Source organism: Pteropus alecto, unplaced genomic scaffold (genome assembly GCF_000325575.1).
Source record: "Pteropus alecto unplaced genomic scaffold, ASM32557v1 scaffold25, whole genome shotgun sequence".
NCBI classification, from domain to species: Eukaryota; Metazoa; Chordata; class Mammalia; order Chiroptera; family Pteropodidae; genus Pteropus; species Pteropus alecto.
Window position 1 is genome coordinate 29,356,513 of NW_006441955.1, and position 16,647 is coordinate 29,373,159.

The 16,647-nt window shown below is 37.6% G+C and overlaps 1 long non-coding RNA gene across 1 annotated transcript in view; it reads right to left on the reverse strand.

Moving 5' to 3' along the window:
- Nucleotides 1-2,036: 2,036 nt before the first annotated feature.
- Nucleotides 2,037-16,647, reverse strand: part of LOC107196204 — a 16,934-nt gene continuing 2,323 nt past the window's right edge. Inside the window, exons 3-4 of the long non-coding RNA XR_001517576.2 lie at nucleotides 7,408-7,579; nucleotides 2,037-4,454 (exon numbers count right to left, since the gene is read on the reverse strand). This is a non-coding gene — a long non-coding RNA (uncharacterized LOC107196204). The remainder of the gene's footprint in view (nucleotides 4,455-7,407; nucleotides 7,580-16,647) is intronic.

Genomic DNA, 16,647 nt, shown 5'->3' on the forward strand with positions numbered 1-16,647 from the left:
TTCTGGACTTCTGATCTCCAGAACCGTGAGAGAACAAATGTGTATTTTAAGCCACTAAGTTTGTGGTCATTGGTTACAGCAGCAATAGGACAAGAATCCATCCTATATTTGTTTGTTTACACACACCCCTCCCTCCGTACATGCTCATTAGCTCCTTGATGATCATGTTTGTTCCCAGCACCTAAAGCAGAGTCTGGCACATGTTAGTGCTCAGCAAATATGTGTTGGTTAGTCAAATAAATAAACTCATTTAAATTCTCCAGGCTATAGCTTAACTATTTCATTACATAATCAAGTGCAATAGATTCCTTAGAGCAATTTTTTTCCTAATGAAAAACCATTAATTTCCATAGATTTAGACAGATCTAGAATTTCCACCTAGAAAAAAAAATCTTAAAGGCTTATCATTGGAGCAAAAAAAGAATTTCGGAGGTCATCTCCTGGTTGTGATGACTGAGATGAAATATATTTCTGGAGTAGATTCTTCTTTTCTCAACTGCAAGGCTTAAAAGAGGCACAAAAGTATGGGCAGAGCCTGGTGAGGAAACAAAAATATAAGTAAAAGGCTGGGACCTGAATATCTGGTCAATAGCATTTGCTCTTACTGAGAGTTCATCTACTCTGCTAACCCACAGTGAACCCTGAAAGAGCTACTTATTCTGTTTCTTCACCTGCGTAATTGATTGATTAAAATTCATTCAGTACTTATTCAACAAATATTAGTTGAGCACCTACTATATTCTGAGCACAGTTCTAGATGCTGAGAGCACAGCTTTAAACAAGAATTCCCTGCCTTTGTGCATTCTAGAGGGGAAGTTAGACAATAAACAAAATAAATACAAAAAATACATAGTACATTTTTTTCCTTGGATCTGCCTGCTTGCATGTACTGGTCCAAAGAAATACATGAGCAAGAGTTTGCAGTATAGAAAGAAAAAATAGTTTAATATTGAATTGGCCAATATTGAGACAGGGAGCTAATGCTCTAAAGACCCGACTCCCCAGTGACATGTAGGTTACAGATTATATGGGGCAAAATCACAAGACACTGTGTGTGGGTTACAGAGTTCGGGGTCATGCTAGGAACTGATTGTGTGGAGGAGATGTAAGGGTAATAAATTATTTCTTCAAGTCTTGAGGACAGCTCTGAGGATTTTTCTGGTGTCTCTCTGTCCATTCTCATGGGAAAGTAGCCAGGGGTCGTTCCACGTTAGGTCACAGGGACTGAAACATAACTTAAGTCAACATGCTATCTTTAGCCTGCTAGATGTCCTGACCATGTGACTATTAGTCAGGTCCAGGCGACAATCTTCTGCTGCCTCTGGGGCTACTGATTATTGGGGGAAGGACTGGGTGTATGACAGGTGTATTATATATAGAGAGAAGGATATGATTTCTAGAGGATATGATTTATAAATTTAATCAAAGTCATAAGGGCCTTAGGTTTCAGTTGGAAGTTAGACAATAAAAAAAGTAAATACAAAAAAACATATAGTATGTTACATGGCGACAAACACTACATAGAAAAATAAATTAGGAAAGGGGCTTAGTGAATACAGGAGTGGAGGTGGATGAGGAATTCAATTTTCAGTAAGGCAGTTCAAATAAGGTCCATTGAGAAGGTGAAGTTTGAATAAAGGCCAGAAATGATTAAGGAACAAATCATTTGGATAACTTGAGGAGAAGTTTTCTAGAAGTGAAAACAGCGAGTGCAAAGGCCCTGAGGCAGGAGGATGCCTGATGTGCTCTAGTTCCAAAAAATAGCAAGGAAACCAGTGTGGCTGGATTGAAGAGAACAAGAGCAGGAGACAAGATTGGGAAAGGTTTTAGGGAGGGATCAAATACTGTAGACCAGTGCTGTCCAATAAAAATACAATTCAAGCCAGAAATGTTATCCACGTGTGTAATTTTAAAATTCCTATTAGCCACACTAAAAGAATAAAAACAAACTCATGAAATTAATTTTAATAATGTTTTATTTATCCAATATATTCAAAATATAATTTCAATATATAATCAACATAAATTATTGAGTATTTTTTATTTTTTCCAGTTTTATTGAGATATGACATATAGCATTGTATCCATTTAAGATGTAAAACAATGATTCTGCATATGGATACGTGGCAAAATGATTAGCACAATAAGTTTAGTTAACATCCATCACCTCACATGGTTACAATTTTTTTTCTTATGAGAGCTTTTAAGATCCACTCCCTTAGCAACTTTCATATAATAGAGCATTGTTAACTATACTCACCATGCTGTACTTTACATCTCCAGAACTTATTTGTCTTATAATTAGGAGTTTGTACCTTTTGACTGCCTTCACTCATTTCCCCCACTCCCCAGGCCCCCATTTCTGGCAACCACCAATCTTTACATTCTTTTTTTTCCCAAACTAATTCTTCAAAATCCAGTGTGTATTTTACCTCTCAATTTAGAGTGACCACATCTCCAAAGTTCTATAGCCAAATGTGGCCAGTGGTTACCTCCTTGGACAGCATAAGCTGTAGAGGTTTATAGTCCTTTGTAAAGACATTGGCTTTTACTCTGGAGGAAGCAGGGAGCCATGAGAGGGTTTTGAGCAGAGAAGTGACAAGATCTAACTTATATTTTAAAGGACTTCCTTGGTTGCTGTGCTGAGATAGCCTATAGGGGGCGAGGGGAGAAGGAGGGAGACTGATCAGATGGGAGGCTATAGAGGTAACCTAAGGTGCTGCTGGCCCCACCGAAAGGGCAATGGTAGAGATGCAAGTGATGGTTGAACTCGGAACATATTTTGAAGATGGGGCCAACAGTGTTTCCTGACTGATTGGATGGAGTATGTGAGAAAGAGAGGAGTCAAGAACGACACGAGTGGATTAAACACTATGGATGTTTTTGTGGGTTTTCAGCACCCATGAGTCTTTCTCTGTAACGTAGAGACAATACCATTTCAGGAAGAGGAACCTCAATCAGAGACCCTAAGGCGAGAGCATGCCAGGTGGGCTCAGAGAAGACCAGTAAGAACGCAAAGAAACAGCGAGGAGTGGAACAATAGATGTGGTCAGAAAGGTAATGGGAGGTGGATTGTAAAGGAACCATGCTGCTCTTTCTACAATTTCAGGAAATATAAAGAATAGCACGAAAACTCACCAACGAAGAAAGCCTATGCCTCCATGTTATAGCTAAAAACTGAGCTTCAGACTCTTCTAGGCCAAAACAATCTATTTTTGTGGTCTTTTTTTTTTTTTTCAGTTCCACAATTCAGTTCATCTAATATAGATGGAAGGTATAGACAATTTGAGCAACAGAGTTCTTTCGATTTACTCCAGAATGAGAAAGCTGTTCAGAGGCAGAAATGTCATGAAGGTGATGAAGTTTGATCTTTAGGGTCCTTCACTTGCATAGGCCTCTTCTGAGGCTCTGTACTTAATTTGAATTCATATTTTGATTTTCTTTTCCTTAAAAAGGGCCTCTTCGAATTGTATAAGCTTCAGGACCAACAAAACTTAGCTCTCCCCCGATTTAAGAAGAATATCTTACCTTAGACTTCTCTTAGGAATAAAAATACCTGGCAGGTAAAAGTCAGGGAGGGACTCGGACACACTTTTCTATTAAGCACACTTGGCCAGGGCCAGTCATTTGTGCCCCGAGAAAGGAGCTGATACCTACCTTGCTGCTGCCCTTTGGGAAGATAAAGTTAAACTAAGAAAATTATGCAGGAAGATTTGTATGTTTGTCCTTCCCAAATCTCTTAGATCATAAAATCGGGTGTGTTGCTTTTAAAAAGTATAGATTCCAGGGCCTTATCCCAGGTCTACCAACTCAGTCTCAGGGGGTAGGGCCCAGAAATCTTTATTTGAAGAAAGCTCCACCATGGGCACTAGTGTGTGAGGGCTTCTGAAGCTTAATTTTGAAATAATGAAGCATAATCTTAAGAATTCATGAGAGGAGGAACAGCCTTGGTCCCAGAAATGAAGTGGGAGAGTCCCTGAGCTGTTCATTGTTGAGAGAGACATTCGGTGAAAGATTTATGGTCTGGGTAGCTCTGCCTCTACCCTCAAAAGGGCACCCAACAAAATGAAGGCCTGGCATCGGCTCCCTGAGACCAGGCCCAGATAAGAGGAGATGGACTCCAAGATGCATGGCCCTCAAGGATGTGGTCGGGTTCCTCTCCCAGGAGGAGTGGGCCTTCTGCACCTATAAGGTACTCTGGAGCAGAAGGTAACTTTGCTTCCTGGACTTCCAGCTTGCACACCTGAAAGGAGACTGGCTGGGCCACAGCGAGCAGCTAAGGACAGTAAGCCCAAGAATGTCTGTTTACATGACAGAATTGCATTTTAGAAAGGCCAAGTAATGCTTGAGGTTACCCAGACAGTTGGTTGCTCTTGGATGACAAAAGCTTGAAGGTATCAGCAGGGATGACTCTTCTTGTCCCTGTGGCATGGAATAAACAAGTTTGCTTTGCTCTAGAAATGAATGAAGCCAAAATAGAACATCAGTGCTGAGAAACGGAAAGAGAAGATATCCTGAGGCCACCACTGGGACACATCCCTTCCTCAGGCCCGCCCTACCTTTCTTCCCCCATCTCTTGTGAACCAGTAAATTCGCTTTTATGTTTGAGATAGTTTGAGTTGGGCTTCTGTAACTTGAAGCCAGAGCGTTCTAACTAATAAAAGTATTTTGTAAAATATTAAAAAGAATACAGACAAACAAATAGAGTGGCATAGAAAATAATTGTGGTAATTATTAAATGAAAAAAGTCAAAATGCAGAATAGTATCTTTGGTAGTACTCTTTCTGTATATGAAGTGTGTTTTGTGTGTGTGTTGTGTGTGATTTTTATTTTATTTTAATTTTTAGTAAATGTGTAAAGGGAATACCTGGAATAATACTCACCACACTATTAGTAGGAGATGTGATTGAGAAATTTGTATAGTTCTACACTATTTACTGATGATAAACATGTATTACTTTCATAATAATAATAATATGAAATGTAAAAAAAAAAAAAGGAAAGTCACTGGATGTACCAGATATCTGCCTGTCCTCATCTCCCTGATTGTTTTTTGTCAGAGAGAAATGAGAATTAGAGGCAGAAAATAGAATAGGCTCCATCACTACGCTAATCAGCACTATATCGCTTGAGATACTAAGTCAGGGAGAAATAAACAAACTTAGTTACATAAAACTAAGAAAGTTTACATCATAGGGAATTAAGTTCCGAGAGCCTTATCAGTAGACGAAAATAAAAAAGATCTGAAAAGTGATCATCACTGTTTAAATCTCATCGTTCAGGGGTGGAGAAGGTGGGTAGCGGGTGAGAGGAGTAGAATCCTACTCGGGGCTTCTCTGTAGAAGAGCTGAATGGAGACGGGGGACCCAGTGGCTAGAGCAGAGAGGGGGCCTTTGCAGGCATTCAGAACCTGCAGCATTACCACTTCCAGTTACACGGGGTGCAGAGAAGACCTCGTTAAACAGTCACTTAAAGTGAAGACATTAGAGGAGATAGGGCAGAGAGGGAGTTAAGAGGGCTCAGCAAGTCACAGCAAGTTAAGGCTAATCCAGAAGCAGAAACGCACCTCCTCCCGGACCAACTGAGGTGGAGTGCACCCCAAGGGGGTGGCCTTAACAAACTCTGTTACCTTATTCAAAAGATTCAGGGCAAAGGAGGCCCGTGACCTTGTGTATCATTAGAAAAGCAGCGTAAAAAAAAAGATATATATTTCTTCTGATTCACACGATACCAACTTCCAGGAACTAATAAAAGCAAGTTTAAATCTCTCAGTAATAACTCACAAATTTCACAAATTTTACAAATCTGGCATGTAGCAAAGATTCTGAGATGGATTGATACATTTAGGACAGAGTACCAGAAAGAACATAAGATGAAAGGGACTGAGTCAGAGGCAGTCCCTGTCAGCATCTTATTTCAGAAAACAGCAGAACCTTGGACACAAACCAAAAGGCAGGTGGTATGCACACATTCGCACTGAGGCCAAGCCCACATCAATCTTTGGTCACAGCTGCACAAAGAGATAGCAAATCACTATCTCTCCATCTGAGGAAATAAGATAAAGATTACATGACAACATAGTTCTTTCTCCAAAGAAAACTTGCACTAATGGGCACCCTGCTTCTGGGTTAAGACTCCCTTTCTGTCCTGCCTGTTGATCTGCAGCTTCTCGTGCCAAGTCAAGTTCTTCTCCCCACCTGAAGCTCACTTGCCATAGTAATCACCTCTGGACTCACTCAATGTTAAGGAACAATCCTATCTTAGCAGCCAGGTAGAAGTACAGGCAGAACCTAAGCATGAGTCTTCCCACTGACTTCAAATTTGGCTTTCTTCTAAACTTGGACCCATGGCAACCCAGACCATCCATCCATCCACATCCATCTAACAAGGAAAGTGTTAGCACTAATGCTAGGTGCTGGGGAGACAGAATCAAATGAAATATTATGGAACCAGATGTGAGTGTGATGCTGCCATTGTAATGTTATGCCCATGGACTTGCTAACCCACTCTCTATACCTTGGTTTCTTTAACCTTAAAATGCAGCTGAAGATAAGCACCTTTTGGGGTCGTACTGGGAATTAGAAATATTGTATATAAATTTCCTAGGGCTACTCCATTAGTAATATTTATTATTGTTAGTACAGACTATTAGAGGAGACATTCGATACACTGAAGGTTACAATATATTGCCATTAGCTCCATGATATAAGAAAGCATGGGGGTGTTATCGAAGAGCAGAGGGTAGGTTTCTAAATCAATATTGGGGGTAGGTGTAAAGTGAAGATCCAGAAGTATGAAGGATGTGTAGGAGTTAGCTACAAGAAGAATGCAGACAGAGCATTTCTGGGTAGAGAGCAGAGTGTGCTAGGTGTGAAACACCAGTTTTGGAAAAAGATCCATAGGATGCAAATAAAGAAAGGGTTTAGGAGAATGGATGGCTGTGACACAAAAGGGATGGTCAGGGGCCGGGAGTTGAATAGCCTTTGTGCTAATCTAAGAGGGTTAAACTTGAGTCTTAATGCTGAAGAGACACATAAAAGAGTATTAAGTAGAGCAGAGGTATGATCAGATTTGTGGGAGGGGTAAATTGGACAGAAGTCAAATTAGTGGCAAATATTAAGATGACAGCTGACAATGTGAATTCCAGGGCTCATTCGAAGACCAACTTCAGAGCAACTATGTCAGAAGAAGCTACATTTTAACACAATGCCTCAGTGTAAATCTTATCTACCATAAAGTAGAACAATTGAGATGAAGTATAGAGCGATGGATAAGAGCATAGGCTCTTAACTCAAACTGTGTTTGAATCAAGACTCTGCCACTTTTTAGTTGGGTGATCTTGGGCAAAGCATTTGACCACTGTGGACCTCAGTTTGCCTATCTGTAAAATGGGAATAATAACAGTACCTGCCTCAAAGGGTTGCTGTGAGGATTGTATGTGGTTAGAACAGTGCTTGGATGGAACAATCACACAGTGTTGAGGAGCAGTTGGGAGTGAAGTTGATGCTAGGAAGGCTGTTTGTCCTCTAAGACACTCTCCGTGAGAAGGTCCACCTTTGTTGACTTCTTGGCTTTGACTCTGCAGAGAGGAATCAGATGCCAATTAAGTCACATGGGCTCACAGTAGTTCCCAGTTACTGAGTTTATGTAAAAATAACATATTTAATACTCACATGAGCATCAGAGTCAAGTGTAATGCCTCAAACAGCTCAGTTAGTTATTTCAAGCACCATAAAACAAAGCTATATTCTGGTCATATTTAGTTTTTTTCCCCCTTTTTATTACCTATTATTTTTTAAAATATGAAATATTTGGTGCTTACAAAGAAACATATGCAATATATACATTTAAAACAAAGCATAAAAACAATTCCAGTTAAATTACTACTCTGGAGCATTGCCAATGCCACTGAATCTCCTTATATGCCTGCTATTGTCCTAATGTTTGTGTCCCCATCAAATTCATATATTGAAATCCTAACACCAAAGGTGATGCTACTTGCAGGTAGAGCTTTGGCAGGTAATTAGGTCATGAGGGTGGAGCCTTCAAGAATTAGTACCCTTATAAAGAGGCCTGAGAAGGCTCTCTGTCTGTTCTACTATGTGAAGACACAGCAAAAAGACAGCTGTCTATGAACTAGGAACGGGCCCTTACCAGACAACCTTGTCTTTCCTTTTGTTGCTGAGTATTCAGCTGTCTCATTGTCATTCCTTTATCGGTAATCTGTACTTTGGTTAATTTTAATACCTTCTCTTTGTCTTTGGTATTTTGAAGTTTTACAACAATACATTTAGTTGTGTGAGTGTCTGTTTAAATTTACCTCACGGGGGATCCTTCGGGTTTTAGAATCTGAGATTGCTATCTTTCAACAATTCCAAAAATTCTCATTCACTGTCACTTCAAATACTGCTTTGTCCCTTTCTCTATTATTTCCTCTTAAAATTCTGGTTAGAGGCATATTAAACCTTTCTCACTCTATCCTCAATGACTTTTAACCTTTCTGTCATAAGTTGTCTGTGCTGTATTCTGTATAAGGTGCTCCAGTCTATACTTACTACTCCCTAATTCTCTGTTTAGCTGTAGTCTTCTCTGCTGTTAATTCTTCCACTGGGTTTTTAATTTCAATTTTTTCATTTTTCATTTCTAGAAGTTTTATGTTTATTATTTTTCAAATATAATGGATATTTTTATAGTTTCTCCTTCCTCACATTTTATTTCTTTATATTTTATTTCAACATATTAAATATTCTTTTAACTTTTAAATTTATTCATGAATTTTAAAGATATATATTTTTTATCACTCACACTGAGTACCTCAGAGTAAGAGAAGTCTTCTATATGTATTTACTTAATATATTTATTATTTCAAATTGCTTATATCTTAGGATATAAGTAACTCAGCACTGGACGCTTCTCTACCCCTAGATAGCTGAGTCTGGGTATAGCTCTCGCTATACAGCATCATTACTGTATGCAAACCAATATCACCCTATGTCTGCCGTTTAACGTGTCTTTCTCCTGCCACTGAGTCTGTCTCCAACTGGCTATATTGCTACTGCAAATTGCATGATTTTAATTTAGGATTTTGTGATTATTTCTAACTCTCAGAGACTTACGCCCTCCTTTCCATATCTCTAGACTGATGTGTTTTGGAGAATGTCCAAAAGTTTGACCTTTGAATAAGATGATGAGACTGTACAAACTTCTTAATACCATCTGCCTGGGAATAAAAATCACTGGTCAAGAGGAAATAAAGAAAGTAAGAAAGAAAGATAAGTTTTGGAAAATCTGTATATACATCCTTCCCACTATAGAAAACATGAGGGTGGGTATCCTGCATTCCAATGGTGAATTTTTAATGATTACGGGTAGTTTCAACATACAATTCAATCTGCTATCTACTCATTGTTACAAATCCTTATGACTATACTAAAATTATCCTGCATTTTCTCACTGATCTATGGCTTGTAATCATGTGTCAGTCCAATTCTTGCGGTAAGGGAAAGGTATCACCTGTTTTGTAAACCTTCCAGACTAAATCATCTCAGCAATGTTCATTTATTTTGTGTGACAAAACAGATTCTACATCGTTAAAAGAAAACTCCTGGATTTGTATATACTTGGCCTTTAAAAGTATATACTTGGCCTTTCCTCCATGTGTGAGATGCATTCAAGTGTGCATCTTAAGTATGGCACAGCAGTGTTCATAAGGAATGTTTACCTTACAAATATTTAAAGTTGTTTTTTTTTTTTCATTTAAAGCATATGGATCCATTCTCAATATCAGCATATAAAACCTATTTTAGTTCCTTATCAAACTTTTTGTTATCTAATACATACCAAATCTTGGATGAAAGAACTTTTATAACATTGTTGAACAAAATACAGTATATCTGTTAGTTTCCTAAGGCTGTCATAATAAAGTGCCTTAAAACAACAGAAAGTTATTCTCTCATAGTCTGCAGGACAGAAGTCTGAAATCAAGGTGTCGGCAGAGTCAAGGTCCCTCCGACATGTCTAGAGGAAGATACTTTCTTGCCTCTTCCAGCTTCTTGTAGCCCCAAATGTTCCTTGCCTTGAGGCAGCTTAACTCCAATCTTTACCTCCATCTTCCCTTTGTGTGTCTGTGTCTTCATATAGCATCTTCCTCTCTACGTTTCACTCTTCACACAAAGATATCAGTCTATAGGATTAGGGCCCTCTCCTTATTCCAATACGACCTCATCTTAACTAATTACATCGCAATGACTCTATTTCCAAATAAGATCACATTCTAAGGTCCTAGGGATTAGCACTTCAATATACCTTTTTGGGGACACAATTCAACCCCAAAACACTATTTATTACTCCTACAGAATATTGTATCTTCCGAATAAGCATGGATCATACTGACTTAGAACCACAGGAATTTGCTTTCTCCAGACCATGTCTGGATGCCAGATTTTTACTTTTCACTAAGCAATGCTATAAGAAATAGCATAATAAATGTCACTATTACATTTATTACATCAATTCATTAAGAACCCTGACCCATTTGATATTTTTTTCATTGCTAAGTGTTACAGAACTTTAGGTTTTCCTTCAGAGTCCATGAGAATCTAATTATGTGGGGTTTTTTTTTGCTTTGGTAGCCACGAAGCCTAAAAATCCAGCAATAACTTAATTTTAATAACTGTAGGATGCTGAAGCTATACATCCACATTTTTATTTCTCCTCTAGTGTTGATATTTTGTTTTCATTTATATGTTAAAAATTTTTTTAAATTGCTTCTTATATCATAATGTCACTCAAATACTTTGTTAAAAAATTTGGGGAATAAGTAGGAAAAAATTAATTTCTCTCTCCCTCTCCTTCTCTCCTTCTCTTCCCCACTCCAGTCTCTCTCCTTCATTAACAGTTGATTGTTCCCTCTGTCTCAGCTCATCCACCATTGAATTATGGACCAAAGATTATAAGCCATCACCATTCAGTTCTTTAGTTTACATTTTAGGCGGATAATTCAAACTGTAGGCAGATAAACAGGGTAGAGGGCAAGACACTCACTCATTTTATTCTTGAGCCAAACAACTAGACCTCACTGACTTCCTTTAAAAATTTTTTAAAAAAGTCAGAAAAAAAAAAATCATGGGATACTTACAACAGTAAAAGTAAAAGAATCTGGAAAAGAAGAGGGAATAAACAAGGAGAAAAAAACTGAATTACTGAAAATCACACTAAAAGCACCAAGGAGTAGAACTTAAACTAAAAGCAAGCTATATAAAAAAAAATCACAGAAAATTTAGTAGAAAATGGTATAGAATGAAGGTGATCAGAGAGAAGATAAAAGATATGGCCAACAGATAATAGAGAAGTGACATATGAATGACTGCTGCCTTTGAAGATGTGAATGAATAAATGGAACTGAATAAATTTACATAATAGAAGAATTTTCTGAAATAAAGCATATCTTAAAGTTATATTATGAAAGGATTCACCACATTCCAAGAAAATTTAATAAAAGCATTTTTCTAGAATTTCAAGGATTGAAAAAAAATCTCACAGCATCTGGGCAGGGGGAAAAAGGTCATCTTCAAAAACAAAGATTTTGGACATATTCCAAGCCATGTTAGATGCTAGAAGAAAATGGAACAGTGGGTTAATGAATATCGAAGGGGGAAAAAATTCTATATCTGTTCTAACCACCTTTCATAAATAATGGTAAGAGAAAGAAATTCTCAAATATGCAAAAACTCGAGAAACATAATATTTATGCATTTCTGAAAATTTTATGAGGAAAAAATTTCAAGACAATGAACAGATGACTAACGATGAGTTCATGAATGAACAAGTCATGAGGTACAAAAGGTTTGGCTGTGAGTCTTGACTTCATTTATACATAAAATTATATTTAAGTAACTGGTATTGTAAGTCATAAAAATTAAATATAATTGTTATAATTAAAAGAAAAATTACATAATATAAAAAATAATATTTTGATTATAATAGATTGGAACAAGAATCATATTTGCTCTCAAAACTAATGGAAAGGTGGGAGAGGAGAAGATAAGTCTTTAGTAAATTAATTTCATCATCTTTCATCATCGTTTCATTTTTTAAGGTAAATTGAGAAATGTAAATGCAAACATATTATTTAATACACTTTACAATGTCCAAATTACCAGAGTATAGTGGTGGCTCCCAGAGATCTCACCCTCCTGGCATTCATGCCCTTACACATGGGTAGGCTGGACATAATGACTTGCCTCTAACAAAGGGAATGTGGCAAAATGATGGATTTCACTTCTAAAATTAGACAATAGAAGACTATGACTTTTGTCTTGCTTGCACTGTTTCTCTGACTTTTCTCACATACCTGCTTAGATAAAGTTGTGAATTGCCCTATGGCAAGGCCCATGTGGCAGGAAACGGAAGCTTCCAAGGGCCCATGAGGAACTAAATCCTGCCAACAACTACATGGCTGAGCTTGAAAGCAGGTCTTCCCTCAAGTTGACTCTTCGGTTAAGAATGGAGCCCAGCCCAACCTAGCCTGTGAACATCCTGAAGCAGAGGACTTGGCTAAGCCATGCTAGGATTCCTGACCCACAGAAAGTGCGAGATAAAAAAGCGTGTGTTGTTTTAAGTTTCTAAGTTTTAGGGTAGTTTTTTACATGGCAATAGATAACTAGCACACAGAGGAATATAAAAATAATAAAAACAAAACAAAGAAAACAGATCATAAAGCAAAAGAGAAAAAGAAACAATAAGGATTCAAAATGTAAAGAGACATAACAGATAAGAGTATCTAACAGATAAACATATCTAATTAACATAATTGCAAGAGGGAAAGAATAAACTATTTTTTAAAAATTAGTAAATGGGACAAAGAGTCACTTTATAATGGCAAAGGATACAATTAGCAATAAAGTTATCGACAGTCTAAATCTTCATGTATCAAATAATGCAGCATTAAAGCACATAAAGAAAAACTTCAGAAATAAAAGAAAAATAAAGGAAATGTTAGATTTCAGTATTTTTTTCAATTTTTGAAAAATAAAGGAGAAAAAATATGTATGAATATAGAGGATGTAAATAACATGATCAAAAAGACTGATGATAAAACTTCTATGTAATAGATGCTCAATAAATACATTATATAAATCTTATAGCCCGTAAAGAAAAAAAAAATTTTTTTAGGTACTCATGTAACATCTACATAAAAAAAATCATATGCACAGGGAAAAACTTTGGACAATATACATCAAACATTTAACAGGGATAATTCTAGAAATGTATTGATTGGAAATTTTTCACTTTTTATTATTAATTTCTGATTGCTTTAACTTTTACCACATATTTGGCTGTTTTTCGCAATAAACAAACAAGATTTTAAATGTCACATCTCTTCTATTTACAACTTTCTTGAATCATTTCTTTCCTTTCTGACAGGAAAAATTGTTCTATCATCCATCCAAGAATAAACAGTTCATAGTTCCATCTTCTTGAAAATGTTATTCCATCATTTATCCCCTCTGTTCAAAATTTTCATGTTTCCGAATAATGGCTCATGTCACCTGACATAGTTGTCTCCTGCCTCCAGTTCTAAAGGGATCAGCTTTCTCCTGTCCTTCTTTGCCAAAATTCTCTACTGCACACTCCATTTCCACAATTACAAATCTACCTCTCCTGAACATACATTTTATTGAATCAATATCATTTATAGGCCTTTGTACTTAAAGTAATTATTAGCTTGTCCCCAAATCCTCAACTCCATCAAAGGGTTAACTCCATCAAAAAGGTCAAGGGCAGAGGGGAAGAAGACTATGCACTGTGAACATGGTGGCCCCTCTCCTGACAGGCGTGGATGAGCATTGCCCTGGAACTGAGTCCTCCCCTCCCCAGGCCTTCAACATTCCACCAACATGGATTGAGAAGCCACCTGATTCTCAAACCTCTTTGTCTCTATCATAGAGTCAGGGAACTCAAACATTCCTGCCTACTTCAAACACTCACAGCAACCTCCCCCCGCCCACACACACATACTTTTTATTTCTTGATTCCTCTGGTTTTAATATCCCCTTTATCTTTGTTTATGTCAGTCACTGCGAGAAGTCCCAGACTCCCAGGTCTTCTCCGAAGTCTCATTCCCAAAAGGCTTTGAACACTTCCTAATCTCTCTCCATCTTCCATCCCTCTCCAACCCCTGAAACTTCTGCACTGTGCCCTCTGGAATTTGTGATTCCTCTCCCACATCATTTTTCATTGTGACCACTCGGGTGCAACCTACTATTATTATTTTTTGCTTGGATTACAGCAATAGCTTCTTGCCTATTCGCTTCCACCATTGGTATCTATGATTTACGCTGAATACAGCAGTCAGAATAATCCTTCAAAAACATGCCTCACTATGTTAGTTCTCTGCTCAAAACTCTCCAGTGGCTGCCCATTTCATTCAGCATGAAAGCTAAAGTTCTTGCAATGCCCTGCAAGCTCTATGTCACCTGTTCCAACCCAGTGGTTATCCTCAGTTCTCCAACTTCTCACTCCCCACTTTCTCCAATCCAGCCACACTAGCTACCATCCTTGCTGTTTCTTGAAAACTCCAGGCACATACTCACTTTGTGGCCTATGTCTGACTGTTCTCTCTTTCTGGAATGTCCTTTTCTCAGAAATCTACAAGGCATTCTCTTACCAACTTCAGATTTTTCCTTGAATGTCACTTTCTCAATAAACATTACTCTGATCACTATATTTAACATTTCAACCCACACTGTCTTCTGCATTTCCCATCTTCTTTATCCTGCTTTATTTTTCATAACATTTATCACTTTCTAATATATAATATAATTTGTTTAGTTATTTTTATTATTTATTGTCTGCCTCTCCTACACCCAAGCTCCATAAGGGCATAAACTTTTTCTGTTTTATTTGTTAGTATATCTCGAGTATCTATAATGGTGCTGAAGAGAAATTTGCAGTCAGAAAGCTAATCAGCTCTTTGTTCTGCTTCTATAGATATGCTTGCTGCAGTACTCAAAAGTAACTAAAAACTCATCCTCTCTTAGGCTTGCTCTGTCTAAGCAACAAATGTAACTACCTGTAACCCATAGCAACTCCCTGCACTTTGTAACTCTTTGTAACTACCTGCAACCATGGCAACTCCCGCTTTGGAACAGTCTGAGGACAAATTAACCAATCAGCCCATGCCAAATAAGTTCTATATAAGCAATGTTGCAACTGAGCTCTGGGCTCAGATCTTCAGAATGCTAGCTCCTCTGGGACCGCCAGCGTAATAAACCTGAGTTCTCCAACTCTCCGAGTGCTGCTTGGTTTCTTGCCAGCCTGATTTTTGCATTTTTTCTGCAACATTTCCTAGCATATAGTAGGCACTCAAAAGATAATTGACTGACTGAATAAATGGTTCTCAGCCTTGTCAACACTAATGCCCCTTTTAATAACAAATATGAGGTAGTATCCTGTTTAACATTGTAAAGAAAAAGTCGTAAGGTACCTACATATGTAAATTTTAAAAAATCAAAGCTATGCCCTAAACTAAAAGACACAATGAAGTATTTAGATGCTTGCACTCATCTGTAGAATCACCAGGAAATGGCCAGCCACATAACGAACTGTATCGGTGATTTTCAAATTCCAGGAATGGCATTGCCATTTGATTTACTGCATTCCAGGAAATTTTAATATATTTTATAAAGTCTGTGAAAAACAGTTTATGTTTATAAACAAGATAGATTCTGGGCTCCAGTAAATATAAATGTTTTTCACCTACCCAAATGATCAGTGGGACAGTCAAGTTCCACAAGGATGCAGGAAAATTCTCTGCTGTACAGGACTGTCCTAGGCATTAAAAGATGTTTAGCATCTTTGGCTGACTAACTACATTCTAGTAGTCCCCCTCTGCAATCACTGGGATAAGCAAAATCACTCTGCTAAATTTTCAAAACAACTCCCGGAGGTAGTTCATCTCAATAGACTCTCGATCTGTAAATCCAGTGGCCTCTTTTTTGTTGGCATTGGCTACCTCTCTACACCTTTTGACCTGTTGACAAGCTCCTCCTCACCTCCTTGGCTTCCATGTCACTGCACTTTGGCAGTTTTCCTTTTCCTCTTTCCCCCAATTCCTCCTTGGTGTCATTGTCTAATTCATTATCTCATTACCTCCTCCTATCCACCTCTGCTGCCCTTCCTTTTTCCTTTTTGCATGATCTTCAGCTACCTCTCCTAAGTAATTGACTCTCAAAGTTCCATTCTACACATAATATCCAAATGCACACTTCCAATTCATTCGTACACAGAAAGCCCTGAGTTATACATATCCAAAATCAAACTAGCCATCTTTCTCCAAAATCTTTTATTCCATCAGTTGTCCCTATTTATATGAATGGCATCATACACTTATTCAATCTAGAAATGACACCCAACTTTGATTTCCTTTTACTCATTCCCCACAGACAACTGATTGCACTGTTCTGTACATTTTCCTTCTGAAGTGTCTCATAGCTGCCTTTCTACCCCTATAGTTCAAGCTTAGAATATTGTCACAGCTTCCTAAATGGTACTCATTTATGTTTTGATGCTTCCACAACAGGAATTTCTACAGATAACAGTATTTATAAATAATATTATTTATATTTAATATAGTGCCTGACATAT